The sequence below is a fragment of the Elephantulus edwardii genome, unplaced genomic scaffold (genome assembly GCF_000299155.1).
Source record: "Elephantulus edwardii isolate Elephantulus edwardi_28Jun2011 unplaced genomic scaffold, EleEdw1.0 scaffold00002, whole genome shotgun sequence".
Lineage (NCBI taxonomy): Eukaryota > Metazoa > Chordata > Mammalia > Macroscelidea > Macroscelididae > Elephantulus > Elephantulus edwardii.
This window is the reverse complement of record NW_006399752.1, coordinates 25,138,488-25,150,206: the sequence shown is the minus strand read 5'-3', so window position 1 is coordinate 25,150,206 and position 11,719 is coordinate 25,138,488. Positions and strand designations below refer to the sequence as shown.

At 39.1% G+C, this 11,719-nt stretch overlaps 1 protein-coding gene across 1 annotated transcript in view; it reads right to left on the bottom strand.

Moving 5' to 3' along the window:
• Window positions 1-11,719, bottom strand: part of REV3L (REV3-like, polymerase (DNA directed), zeta, catalytic subunit) — a 229,381-nt gene that overhangs the window by 99,332 nt on the left and 118,330 nt on the right. The gene's annotated exons all lie outside the window — the stretch shown is intronic.

The following is an 11,719-nucleotide window of genomic DNA, read 5'->3' as shown; positions in this document are numbered from 1 at the left end:
TTGAAAAGGTATGGAGATAGGACACATCCCTGGCGTACACCCTTCCCAATTTTGAACCATGCAGTGTTGCTCTGCTCTGTTTTGACGACTGTCTCTTGGTCCAAGTATAGGTTTCGCATTAGCGTGATACAAATTAAAAAATCACAAACCTTGAAATTAGTAAGAATGCCTAATTAGTGATATGGAATAATAAAAAAAGAAATCAGAATCTATAATGTGTCATATATTTACACTCTTTAGTTTTTACCAGTACTACTGTCAGTTTGCTGTTCTTTGGTGTCACACATCATGCAGATGACACAATCTAGTTTGTAGAGAGAAAGACTTTACAGATGTGGTATCAGTGTATTATGTGAAAAATTTGCTTTTCTATTCATTGGATTAGCCCCTGCTGGGGGCATAATCTCCAACTACCCTAACTGCAGACACATGGTCTTATAAATATTCAGCAGCTGTGGGACCAGGCTAAAGGAGAGCTTTCAACACTGAAAAAAGGTGATGTGGAAAGGATGAAGAAACTGTGGCAAGGTGTAATCAGAAGAACCCTTGAGATGGAGCCATAGTTAAGGGTTTTGCTTGCTGTGAAAAACGGTGGTGGGGAAAGGATAAAGAAACTGTGGCAAGGTGTAACCAGAAGAAACCTTGAGATGGAGCCATAGTTAATGGTTTTGCTTGCTGGATGACTGAAGGAAAAGCTGACTTGTAATTGCTCTGAGATAAAGTTTGCTGGATAACTGAGGAAATCAGAGGTTTATGTGTGTCGCTGAGTGGAACCTAGACTTTCACTTGAACTAAAGGAAGTATTGTGTCTTGCTGTTAATCTGGCCTGGGATTGCTGGAGTAAACCTGAACTTGCATTGTGTGATATTCTTTGCCCTCACCATTTCCCAACTTATTTCCCTAATAAATCCCACAAATGCGAGTAAAGACTGAATAAAGTCGCAACAAACACTGGATCCAAAGACTGGTAGAAATAGGTGCAGATCACATGGGGTGGCATGTCTGACCATGTATTTGACTGTTACTATGGATGTTACTGATGGAAAGTTTCCCTTTATGAAGCAGGCAGAATTTAGACTCAGCCACTTCTACGTTGTATTATGCTCCTTTTGCAATGCACTTATTGAAGAAGATCAAAGACTATAACCTTCAATAAAGACTAACCTTCAATATAAAGAAATCTAAAATCCTCACAACAGGGTCAACAGTCTACATCAAGAAAGATCGAAAAAAAAATACTGAAGTTGGCAATTATTTCACTTTGCTTGGATCCACAATCCACACCAATGGTAGCAGCAGTCAAGAAATTAAAACATATGTTGTATTGGCAAATCTGCTATCATGGACCTTTTAAAGTGTAAAACAGCAAGGATGTCTATTTAAAGATTGAGGTATACTATTTTCAATTGCTTTTTATGCATGTGAAGTTTGGCCAATGAATAAGAAAGACTGAAGAAGTAATGCCTTGTGGTGTTTGTCGTTGTTAGGTGCTGTTGAGTTGAGTACAACTCATTGCGACCCTATGAACAAAAGATCTGAACCAAAACAAAACACCATCTCACCACAGTAAGAACAGCAAAATTTAACAGAACAGCAAACATCAAATGCTGGCAAGATTGTGGAGAAAATGGAACCCTTATTCACTGTTGGTGGGAGTGTAAAACGGTGGAACCACTATGGAAGGCTGTATGGCACTTTCTCGAAAAGTTGCAAATAGAAATACCATTCCACTACTGGGAATTTACCCTAAATAAATCATAACCGCCACCCAAGCAGATATATGCACACCCGTGTTTATTGCAGCTTTGCTCGCAACAGCAAAGAGGTGGACACAACCCAAGTGTCCATCAACAAATGACTGGCCACAGAAGCTCTGGTTTATTCACACAATGCAATACTATGCAGCATTGAAAAACAAGGAACTCATGAAATATTATGCAAAATGGATGACCCTGGAGGACATTATGCTGAGTGAAATATCTGAGTCACAAAAGGACAAATATTGCATAGGGTCACTGTTGTAAAATGGTACTGACATCGGGGTTGAGGGAAGGCAGAGAAGGAGAGGAGGGAACAATGTATACTGCATTGAAACAGATGAGGGAGAGAACTGTTTAAAAGGGATATATGATTGGGTATTATTTTCCATTACAGAAGTCCAGAATGAAGATGGCATAGTGGAGTGGACTTGGGGGGAGGGATTACATAACAATGAAAGAGTTTTTCTTTTACTTTTCAAGGAGAAGAGTGAATTGGGGGGAGAGGGTGGACAGAGAGAAAAGTACAACAATGAATGATTGGAAACTCTAAGTTCTCTGTAAACTTTCATTAAGATTAATAAAAAAAAATTTTTTTTAAAAAGATCTAAACTTTGTTCTCAAGCCATCCTCACACTTCCTGACAAACAAGAGCCCACTGCAGGGGTGACCACATCAATCTGCCTAGTTGAGTATCTTCCTCTCCTTTGCCTACCCTCCACTCTTCCTAGCATCATGTCCCTCTCCAAGGGATAGCACCTCCTAGCAACCAGCCCAAAGTATGTGAGGCTTCTTGCCTCCAAAGAACATTCCAGCTGCACCCACTCCAATACATATCTCTGTTCATTCTCTTGGCAGTCCATGAGATGTTCAGTGCCCTTCTCCAGCTCAAAGGCATCCAGAATTTTCTGTCATCCTTATTCACTGTCCAGCTCTCAAATGCATAACAAATAAGCGGAAATACCATGTGGTATTAGTGAATAGTATTTACTAACCTCTGGACTACCCAAAAGAACAAGTCTATACTGGAAGACCAAATCTATATTGGAAGAAGTGCAAAGTTGGTGGTCCTTCGAGGCAAGAATGACAAAACTCACAAACTTTGGGCATGCAATCATGAAGGGTGAGTTCTTGGAAAAGACATTAAGCTTTGGAAAGCAGAAGGTCAGCAAAAAGACAGGAAAACAGTAAACAAGATGGACTGACACAATGACTGCAACAATGGGCTTGAGCATGGCAGAGAATTAGAAGGTGATGAGCAATAGGACAATGTTTCAATTTGTGTTCATAGGGTTGTTATGAGGTTTAGTGAACTTGACAGTTGCTAACAACAGTTTATTTAATCCTGTGCCAACTCATACAGTTATATTCACTAGTAAAAAATTATTACACATTAAAACATAAGCAAAGACAAGACTAACTGGCCTCATCTGAAAAAAATTTTTCTGAAACACTGAAAATTAGTTTTATATTAATTTCATGCTTCTCAGAAAGCTCCTGATTCATTACTTAAAATAGTAATCTTTAAATGTAATTTTTATAAGAAAAGGGAATTTTCTAAAGGATTAAATAACTTTAAAGAATAAAGGTAAAAGGAATCCCCACATCATAATCTAGTCTAAGGAAGGGACAATTACAAAGCACATAAAAGTAGTGGTAGAGGAGGAAAGATGGGAATAAACCTTAAAAGGTATGCAGTTCTGAGATCTGGTGGCCTAGTGGTAAGTAGCTGGACTGCAACTCAAAGGCACATAGTCCATCATCTGCTCTGTGGGAGAAAAACATGCTATCTCCTTTCATGTGATTTACTGTCTCTGAATCCCACAGGAAGGTCAGCTATGAGTCAGTTTCAAATCAGGAGCATATAACAATATAGCTATTACAATAAAATAAAAAAAAGGACACAGTTCTAAAGGAGTTATAGGTACTCAACTGAACTTAAAAAACTATGTGTTTTCAGGTGGGCGGGAAGAAAAGTGCAACAGTGAATGAATGGAAATGCAAAATCTCTGTAAATGTTGACTGAAATGAATAAAAACAACAAACAACAAAACCAAAACCCCCAAAACTAGGACCAACAACAAAAACAAAACAAAACAACAACAACAAAAACTTAGTTGTCCCTTCCTTAGACTAGATTATGATGTGGGGATTCCTTTTACCTTTATTCTTTAAAGTTAAGAAAAATCAATAAAGGTTTCAAAAGCAAATAAACTAGATCAATAAAGAATGTTTAATGTAAACAAATGAAAACAAATAACTCACTCCCAAACAAAAACAAAGAATCTTCTTGAAAAGATCTAGAAAAAAATTTGGTTTTCTCAGAGTAATAGTAAGATTGGCTATAACAATAAAAACAAAACAAAACAAAAGGCCAAAAAATTTAAAAAAGGTAAAGTGTCAACTCTGGGAGACTATACTAAAACCCCCCAAAACTAGGACCAACTTTATGCCAAAATAATGAAGAAAATAATGCAATGATTTATAAAGTTAAACTATTCTTACATTTCTGAAATAATTCTTTTTGATCAAAGGAGAAAGAACTTTTGGATGGCACAAATAGTTATCTTTAGATGATACAGAATAGACAAAAAGATTTTGAAGGCAAATAAGGAAAAAAGATGACAGAAGGAGAACTGGTGCCTTTGAGCTGTGGTGGTGGTGAAGAGTATTTAGTATACAATGGACTGCTAGGAGAACAAACAGGTTTGCCCCTAGAGAGGGTGACACCAGACTGCTCCTTGGAGGCAAGGATTATGACAAAGATCGTGCATATTCCGGGTAGAATGGTGGTAGATAGAAGGCAAGGATTCTGAAGCTTCGTCTGACATACTATGGACATGCTGCAAGGAGGGACATCATGCTTGGGAGGGTAGAGGGACAGTACAGGACAGGAAGACCCTAGATAAAATGGATTGGTTCAGTGATTAGGGTAATAGGGGTAGCTGCATCAGAGATAATAAGGCTAGCCCAGGATATAGCAGGATTCAAAGCTGTTGTGCACACAGTCACTATAAGATGCAACTGACTCAATGGCATATAATAACACATAAAGATTTAGATTAATACAGCAACTTATAAAACACGAATATGATAAAACCAAGTATGATAATAATACACAAACACATGACAGGGATGGGAAGTGAAGGGAAAACCCATTTCAGTAAATATATTAGAAAACTAGCTATTTATATATTTTTAGAAGTCATCATTAGATATCTACTATTATAAAAATAAAAAGCTCTATTGGCTTAGTGATAAAGAACTGTGCTGTTATTTCAAGGTATGTGGTTCAAATTCACCAGCTGTTCAGTGGGAGAAAGATGGGCAATCTCTGCCAGTGCAATTTACTGCCTCTGAAAACCTGGTGAAGGTCAGCTATGTATTGGCTTTGACTCAACAGTAAATAACATGTTGTTATGTGCCAAGAGGTTGCCTGCGACTCCTAGCTACCCTACGTACAACAGCCCTAAACCCTGCTCTATCCTGTGCCAATCTTATTGTCTGACACACCCACCATTACCCCAGTCACTGAGTCAATCCATCTCATCAAGGGTCTTCCTCTCCTGCGCTCAGGTGACCCCTACCCCAAGCATGACATTCTTCTCCAAGGACTGGTCCCTCCCTACAACATGTCCAAAGTATGTCAGACGAAGCTTCGGAATCCTTGCCTCCAAGGAGCAGCCTACTTCATTGCAAGCAGAACCTGTTCATTCTCTTAGCAGTCCTAGCACATATATTCAATAATCCTCTCCAAAACCACAGCTCAAAGGCATCAATTCTTCTTCTATCATCCCTAGTCATTGTCCAGCTCTCTGATGCATAACAAGTGATAGCAAAGACCATGTCTATTATAGGTACACCTTAAGTTTCCAGATTGATATCACTGTTCTTCACTACTCTGGAGAGTTATATAACAGCAGACTTTCTCAATTCAATTAAATTTTAATTTCCTGGCTGCTGGTGCCAAGAGTACTGGTTGTGGAGCCAAGAAACCTAAAGCTGTTTATAATCTCAATCTCATTACCATCCAATATGATGCTGCCAATTGGTCCACTGGTAAGAATCTTTGTTTTCTTGATATTGAGCCTCAATCCATTTTGAAGGTTGTAGTAGCAAGTGCTTGAGGTCCTCCTCAGTTTCAGCAAGCAGGGTTGTGTCATCTGCATAGCGCAGATTCTTGACGAGTCTTCCAGTTTTCCTCCAATCCCGATGCCACATTTCTCCTCATTGAGCCCTGCCTCCTGGATAATCTTTTCTGCATATAGAATGAAAAGGTATGGAGATAGGACACATACATGACGTACACTCTTCCCAATTTTAACCATGCAGTATTCCCTTGTTCTGTTCTGATGACTGCCACCTGGTCCAAGTACAGGTTTTGCATAAGCACAACCAAGTAATTTCTTGCAAACATGTTTTATAAGAAACATAAATACAGGCTATACAGATGGATTTTACCTGATAGTGTGTATAGGAATCAGATTGATTACACTTGTAGAAAGAACAGCTGGAGAAGCTTACTATCAGCTGTGAAAACAAGGCCAGATGCTGATTGTGGCACAGACCACCAACTACTCATATACAAGTTCAAGCTGAAGCTTAGGAAAATTAAATCAAATTCATGGGAACCAAAATATGACCTTGAGTCTATACCATCTGAATTTCAAAACCACCTTAGGAACAGGTTTGAGGCCTTAAACACTAATGAGCAAAGACCAGATGAGTTATGGAAGGATATTATGAATAGTACCCAGGAAGAGTGCAAAAGATCATTACAAAGACAGAGGAGGAAGAAAAGACCAAGAAGGATGTCAGAAGAAACTCTGAAGATTGCATTAGAGTGTCCAGAGCCAAAGCAAAGGGAAGAAATTATTAAATTAAGGAGCTGAACAGAAGATTTCAAAGGGTAGGGCAAAATGTGCAAAGAGCTGGAGTCAGAAAATCAAAGGGGTCAAACTTGCTCAGCATTTCTTAAACTAAACTGAAGAACAAATTCAATCCTTGAGTTGCAATACTTAAGGATGCTTTGGGCAGAATACTGAACGATTCAGGAAGCATTAAAAAGCAAATGGGGGGAGGGGGGAGGGGTTTGTGCGGGGAGAAGGGTGCAACAATGAATGAATGGAATCCCAAAATCTCTGTAGATGTTCATTGAAATGAAAAATCAACAAGCTAAATGAAAAAAAAAAAAGAAGATGGAAAGAGTATACAGAGTCACTATACCAAAAGGAATTGGCTAACACAGAAGAATTTAATGAAACAATGTATGAGCAAGAGCCTCTGATGATGTAGGAAGTTCAAGCTGCTCTGAAAGAATTGGCAAAAAAAAAAAGGCCCCGGAAATTGATGATATACCAGTTGATATTTTCAACAAACAGATGTTGCCCTAGATGTGCTCACAAAGTTGTACCAAGAAATCTGGATGACAACCACCTGTCCAATGGAATGGAAGAGATTTACGTTTGTTGCCATTCCAAAGAAAGATGATCTAAAAGGGTGTGAAAATTTTTGAACCATTATCATTAATATCACATGCAATAAAGATTCTTAAGATTATCCAAAAACAACTGGCACAGCACATCAACAGAGAACTGCCAGAAGTGCAGGCTAGGTTTAGAAGGGGTTCTGGTGCTAGGGATATTGTAGCTAATGTTAGATGGATATTGGCTGAAAGCAGGGAGTACCAGAGGAATGCCTGTTTCATTGACTATGCAAAGGCTTTTGACTGTGTGGACCACAACAAACTGTGGCTAACTCTGAGAAGAAATAACACATCCAAGTAAAATCTCAGATGGAGGGAAGACCTAATATAAAAACTAAGCTGTAAGAATGCATAAAATTAAAAAATGCATAAAATTAATGAATGAATATTCAATTGAAAGCCTTCATTTCTTCAGGGTAGGGAAGGACTCTCTTAAACCAGTTATAAATACCAAACTATAAAGGAAAAAAGGAGGAGGAAGAAAAGACCAAAATGGATGTCCGAAGAGAAGCCAAAGCAGAGGAAGAAATCAAGACATTAAGGAGCTGAACAGGAGATTTCAAAGGCTGTGTGACAAGACAGAGTAAACTCTTATAATGAAATGTGCAAAGTGTTGGAGTCATAAAATCAAATAGGCCAAAATCACTTAGCATTTCTTAAGTTCAAGGAACTGAAGAGGAAAGTCCATCCTCAAGTTGCAATATTTAAGGATGCTTTGGGCAGAATACTAAGTGATCCTGCAAGTATTAAAAGAAGATTCAAAGAGTATACAGAGTCATTAAACAAAAAATAATTGGCAGACACAGAAGAATTTAATGAAACATATGTGCAAGAGCCTATGGTGATGAAGGAAGTTCAGACTGCTTTGAAAGAAATGGTTAAGAATAAGGCCCCAGGAATTGATGGTACACCAACTGATATATTTCAAATAACAGATGCTGCCCTAGATGTGCTCACCAAGTTGTGCCAAGAAATCTGGAGAACAACCACTTTACCAACTGACTGGAAGGGATCTATATTTGTTCCCATTCCAAAGAAAGGTGATCCCACAGAGTGTGGAAATTATCAATAATATCATTAATATCACATGCAAGCAAGATTTTGCTGAAATGACAGGAACAGCACTTTAACAGAGAACTATCAGAAGTGCAGGCTGGGTTTAGACAAGGCCAGGGTACCATAGGGATATTGTAGCTAATGTTAGAGGAATCTTAGCTGAAAGCAAGGAGTACCAGAAGAATGTCTATCCTTCTTTCATTGATTATGCAAAGGGCATTTGACTGTGTGGATCATAACAAGCTGTGGCTAACTCTGAGAAGAATGGGAATCCCAGGACACTTGATTGTGCTACTGAGAAACCTATACTTTGACCAGGAGGCAGTAGTCAGAACAGAGCAAAGAAACACTGCATGGTTCAAAACTGGGAAAGGTGTAGGCCAGGACTGTATCCTGTCTCCATACCTTTTCAATCTTTCTGCAGAACAGGTTTTCTGGGAGGCTGGGCTCTATGAGGAGAAATGTGGCATCAGGATTGGAGGAAGAATCAACAACAGTCTGCCTTATGCAGATGACACAACCTGAAGCTGAGGAGGACCTGAAGCACTTGCTGTGGAAGGTCAGAGACTCCAGTCTTCAGTACAGATTGAGATTCAATAACAAGAAAACAAAGATTCTCACCACTGGGCAGATTTGCAGCAATACAATGGAGGATGAAGAGATTTGAGATTGTTCCCAGTTTTGGTTTGCTTGGATCCACAGTCAACACTCTTGGTACCAGAAGCCAGGAAAATAAAGATGTATTACAATGGGAAAGTCTGTGGTTAGAGACCTTGCTAAAGTGCTGACGTGTAAAGATGTCAGTCTGGAGACTAAGGTGCGCCTGCTATATGCCATGGTCTTTGCAGTGACTTGCTATGCATCAGAGAGCTGGACAATGAGTAGGGATACTAGAAGAAGAACTGATGCCTTTGAGCTGTGGTGTTGGAGAAGAGTATTGAATACACCATGAACTGTTAGGAAAATGAACAGCTTTGTCCTGGAGAGGGTGAAGTCTGGCTGCTCCTTGGAGGTAAGGATTCTGAAGGTTCGTCTGACATACTTTAGACATGTTGCAAGGAGGGAACAGTCCTTTAAAGGGATGTTATGTTTGGGAGGGTAGATGAACAGAGCAGGAGAGGAAGACCCTCGATAAGATGGATTGATTCAGTTACTGGGGTAATAATGGGGGCAGGTGTGTTGGAGATGGTGAGATTGGCACAGGATAGGGGGGAGTTTAGGGGTTGTTGTACACAGGTTCACTGTGAGTCGCAGGTGTCTCGATGGCACATAACAACAACATCATAAAGGAAAATAGGGGGTGTGTAAGAAGGGAAAAAAATTTAAAAAGCTAACAAAAATACTTCTGTAACATTTTAAAGGAGTAGAGGAAGTATATGTCATCTATATAGCTGACAGAAGCTCAACATCCCGATTACACAAGAATTTGCAGGGAAAAGAATAATAACACAATTGAAGAAGAGCAAAGATGAAGAAGCAGAAAGAGAATCCCAAGTGCCTTATAAAGATGACCAAACCCACTGGTAATTAGAAAAATTTAAATAAAGATACCCATTCCATTAATAAAGATACCATTTCAGCATTAGAATGGCAGAAATTTAAACAAACTTGACACTATCGAATGTTGAGGATGTGTAGGAATACAGTGCAAATTAACTGTGGGAATGTAAACTTAGGTGAATATATATTCACAAGACTGGTTATGATGTGATATTTTTATTATTAGGCGCCATACACTCTGAATAACTGATCATTAAAAATAACAAGGGAACTACAGTGGTTCAGTTTGTAGGGAGTTGGGCTACTAACCCACCAGCTACATTATCTCTAGTGGTTTGAATCTACCAGTGACTATGAAGGAGAAAGATGGGCTGTATCTTCTTGTGTGATTTACAGTCTCAGAAACTCAGTGGAGGGTGAGGTTTGAGTCAACTCCGACTTGATGGCAATGAGTTTTTGCTGTGTTTTGTGTTATTTTAAAGTAAAATTGTTCTTTTATACCAGATTACTTACAAAGTTGGTATATATTGTTTTTCACACTGGAGGCAATGAGTTTTTGTTTTATACAGCACCAGGTTGGGCTACAGACCAAAACATTTGGCATCTCAAATTCACCCAAGTTTGAGTTTGCAGATTTGTTTCTGGACTGTCACAGCATTGAAAATAGAATAGTTCTGCTCTGTACATGTGGGGTCATCATGTGTTGGAATGAATTCAATGTCAAGTAACAATAAATCTTACAATGAATAAAGGGGCTTGAAGGAAAAATATAATTAAGACACTCAGATAACCTTGTAATTAGAACATTAAGAAAACCGCTGATTGGTACCTGAAAAGATAATTCTGATGACCTAAGTAGGTAGCTCAATGTGGCTAATGGCTGCTGCTCTTTTGTGCCTTTCAGTCGATTGTGATTCACAGTGAACACAGGCCAGAGGAGAACTGCAGAACAGTTTTTAAGTTTACAAATATTTATGGAAGCAGACTATCACATTTTTTTTCTAATGGAGCAATAGGGAATGGGCTGCAAGCTTTTGGTGAACAGCCAAGTGTTTTGTTTTAACAACTGTATCAACCAGTACACGTAACTGCAAAGACTATAGCCTGGATCAGGCACACCTTAGTCTCCAGCCTGACTCTTGAGAGGTCCCTCACAACTGACTTTCCCAATGCAATTCGTCTCATGATTTCTTGGCTGCTGTTACCAAGAGTGTTGATTGTGGAGCCAAGTAAACTACAACTGTTAACTATCTCAATCGCTTCACCATCCTAGTGGCCTAGTGGTGAGAATCTTTGTTTTCTTGATACTGAACTTCAATCCATATTGAAGGCTGCAGTCCTTGACCTTCTGCAACAAGCGCTTCAGGTCCTCCTCAGTTTCAGCGAGCAGGGTTTGTGTCATCTGCATAATGCAGATTGTTGATAGATCTTCCACCAATCCTGATGCGACATTCCTCCTTGTACAGCCCAGCATCTCGGATGATCTGTTCTGCATACAGATTGAAAAGGTATGGAGGAAAAAAATACATCCCTGACAGGCCCCTTTCTTGATTTTGAACCATCCAGTGTCTCCCTGATCTGTATCTGTTCTGACGATTGCCTCTTGGTCCAAGTATAGGTTTCACATTAGCACAATCAAATGTTCTGGATTCCCATTCTTCTCAGAGTCAGCTATAGCTTGTTGTGATCCAAACAGTCAAAAGGCTTTGCATAGTCAATAAAGCAGATAGACATTCTTCTGGTATTCTCTGCTTTCTGCCAAGATCCATCTTACATTAGCTATTATATCCCTAGTCTCACGACCTCTTCTAAATCCAGCCTGCACATCTGGCAGTTCTCTGTTGACATATTGTTCCAAACGTTTTTGGATAATTTTCAACAGAATCTTGCTTGCATGTGACAACAATGATATTGTTTGATA